Raw genomic sequence first — 3,096 nt, forward strand, 5'->3', positions numbered from 1 at the left:
ATCCACACAGATTATAAAATCAAATCAGTCTTTTTAAAACCATCTGCGAGACACAATTTCACAAACAGCGTGAGTGTTCAGGGTTGCTGCCGCGTCTTCTCTCTTTGCCTCTCAAAATGGATTTTGCACAAGGCAAGCGTCAAGCGCGCTGCAGACGGCGATACTGTCTACTCTCTCGCGCTTAGGAGTCGGGACATGACGGAATATTCATTTACACAATCGGGCCAGCAGTGCATCGTGACTAAAGTTTATCATTTGCACGTCTTTTTAAGTCTTACCAGTTTACCTCACACGCTCTCTGAGATATGGTTTCTATGTGTGCATATACAGTAGCTACATATAAAATGCTATAAATGGTGAATGCTATAGTGTTAGACCTATTAAAAAACGTTTCTCTTTATTTGTATCTTTATTGTATTGTATTTATTTGTGCTACTTTTTTCAATTTAATTAAAAAAATAATTAAATCAAGCTTTCTTGTGTTGTGTAAATTGTTAACAACAATATTACCCCATTGTAAAAATGCTATGAGGCCAAATATTTAGGCGAGATAAATGTAATACTTTTTTGGGGGGTTTTGTGACTGACACCATTATCACAATAATGGCGACAATTATTATTAGACAGTTCTATGGGATATAACATCAGCTTAAATGCTGATTGATTAATTAATCATTGATCTCGTTAATTAGCAGATCCGCCCCAATAATGAGTTAACGAGTCATCCAGGTGGTACAGATTTCTGTTTGGCTTTAAAAGACCTGTTTGTTTTGAAACTTTATCTGTATGCTTACATTGGTTTTCTTAGTGTTTTAGTGTGTCAGTTTCTGTTATAGAATGGGTTTAAGCAAAATTACTTTGTTGGTGGTTCTTTGTCTTCAATTGGTATGGCATGGTGAGTTTATTTATTTTACTTGTAGTAAATATACTTTTTTTATTTTTTTATTTTTTTATTATTAATGTGTTTCTCAGTTTTTGGCTCTGCAGTTGAAGATGGATCATTGGATTTCTCCTTTTTTGTGTTTCTTAACCTAATGTGCTCTACATGGTTATTTTGTTGTTAATGTAAACTTCCTTTTCTCCTTCTCTGCAGACAATCAAGTTGGTGCATCCAGTTCTAACTCTGTCTATCTGCAGTACACTTTCAGCCAGGATGATGCTGAGGGGTCCGGTTCTGTAAATGCCACCTTCAGCCAGGATGATGCTCAGGGTTCTGGTTCTGTGAATGCCACCTTCAGCCAGGATGATGCTCAGGGTTCTGTGAATGCCACCTTCAGCCAGGATGATGCTCAGGGTTCTGTGAATGCCACCTTCAGCCAGGATGATGCTCAGGGTTCTGTGAATGCCACCTTCAGCCAGGATGATGCTCAGGGTTCTGTGAATGCCACCTTCAGCCAGGATGATGCTCAGGGTTCTGTGAATGCCACCTTCAGCCAGGATGATGCTCAGGGTTCTGTGAATGCCACCTTCAGCCAGGATGATGCTCAGGGTTCTGTGAATGCCACCTTCAGCCAGGATGATGCTCAGGGTTCTGTGAATGCCACCTTCAGCCAGGATGATGCTCAGGGTTCTGTGAATGCCACCTTCAGCCAGGATGATGCTCAGGGTTCTGTGAATGCCACCTTCAGCCAGGATGATGCTCAGGGTTCTGTGAATGCCACCTTCAGCCAGGATGATGCTCAGGGTTCTGTGAATGCCACCTTCAGCCAGGATGATGCTCAGGGTTCTGTGAATGCCACCTTCAGCCAGGATGATGCTCAGGGTTCTGTGAATGCCACCTTCAGCCAGGATGATGCTCAGGGTTCTGTGAATGCCACCTTCAGCCAGGATGATGCTCAGGGTTCTGTGAATGCCACCTTCAGCCAGGATGATGCTCAGGGTTCTGTGAATGCCACCTTCAGCCAGGATGATGCTCAGGGTTCCGTGAATGCCACCTTCAGCCAGGATGATGCTCAGGGTTCCGTGAATGCCACCTTCAGCCAGGATGATGCTCAGGGTTCCGTGAATGCCACCTTCAGCCAGGATGATGCTCAGGGTTCCGTGAATGCCACCTTCAGCCAGGATGATGCTCAGGGTTCCGTGAATGCCACCTTCAGCCAGGATGATGCTCAGGGTTCCGTGAATGCCACCTTCAGCCAGGATGATGCTCAGGGTTCCGTGAATGCCACCTTCAGCCAGGATGATGCTCAGGGTTCCGTGAATGCCACCTTCAGCCAGGATGATGCTCAGGGTTCCGTGAATGCCACCTTCAGCCAGGATGATGCTCAGGGTTCCGTGAATGCCACCTTCAGCCAGGATGATGCTCAGGGTTCCGTGAATGCCACCTTCAGCCAGGATGATGCCCAGGGTTCCGTGAATGCCACCTTCAGCCAGGATGATGCCCAGGGTTCCGTGAATGCCACCTTCAGCCAGGATGATGCCCAGGGTTCCGTGAATGCCACCTTCAGCCAGGATGATGCTGAGGGGTCCGGTTCTGTGAATGCCACCTTCAGCCAGGATGATGCTGAGGGGTCCGGTTCTGTGAATGCCACCTTCAGCCAGGATGATGCTCAGGGTTCCGGTTCTGTGAATGCCACCTTCAGCCAGGATGATGCCCAGGGTTCCGGTTCTGTGAATGCCACCTTCAGCCAGGATGATGCCGAGGGGTCCGGTTCTGTGAATGCCACCTTCAGCCAGGATGATGCTCAGGGTTCTGGTTCTGTGACTGCCACCTTCAGCCAGGATGATGCTCAGGGTTCTATGAATGCCACCTTCAGCCAGGATGATGCTGAGGGGTCTGGTTCTTTGGCTGGTTTGTGAATAGTTTGGCCAATATTAACAGGAGATTTGTGACTAACTGTCAAAGCACATTAAAAGATGATGATCCATAAGTAATTTGTTTTCCTGTTTTCATTGATTCCAAGTCGTTTCGCTGTGTCTCAAAACAGTCCTCCACAGTTGACCACTGAATGAAGACCAAACAACACATATTGTTGTCTTCATTCAGTGGAGGTCAATGAGTCCCAAGATATAAACGTTAGATGTGGGATACATAAGCTTGTATGATGAGTGACTTTTAATTAATCTCAATTAGCAGATTTGTCCCAGTTTGTTAAT

General features: G+C 45.8%; 1 long non-coding RNA gene across 1 annotated transcript; it reads right to left on the bottom strand.

Annotated features, from left to right (window-relative positions):
- Nucleotides 1-1,199: 1,199 nt before the first annotated feature.
- Nucleotides 1,200-2,867, bottom strand: LOC309480915. Its single transcript, XR_014199808.1, has 3 exons — nucleotides 2,751-2,867; nucleotides 2,487-2,531; nucleotides 1,200-1,271 (listed from the first exon to the last, which is right to left on the bottom strand). It is a non-coding gene; the product is annotated as an uncharacterized lncRNA (long non-coding RNA).
- Nucleotides 2,868-3,096: the final 229 nt, after the last annotated feature.

Source organism: Leuciscus leuciscus (genome assembly GCF_965113295.1).
Source record: "Leuciscus leuciscus genome assembly, chromosome: 1".
Classification (NCBI taxonomy): Eukaryota; Metazoa; Chordata; class Actinopteri; order Cypriniformes; family Leuciscidae; genus Leuciscus; species Leuciscus leuciscus.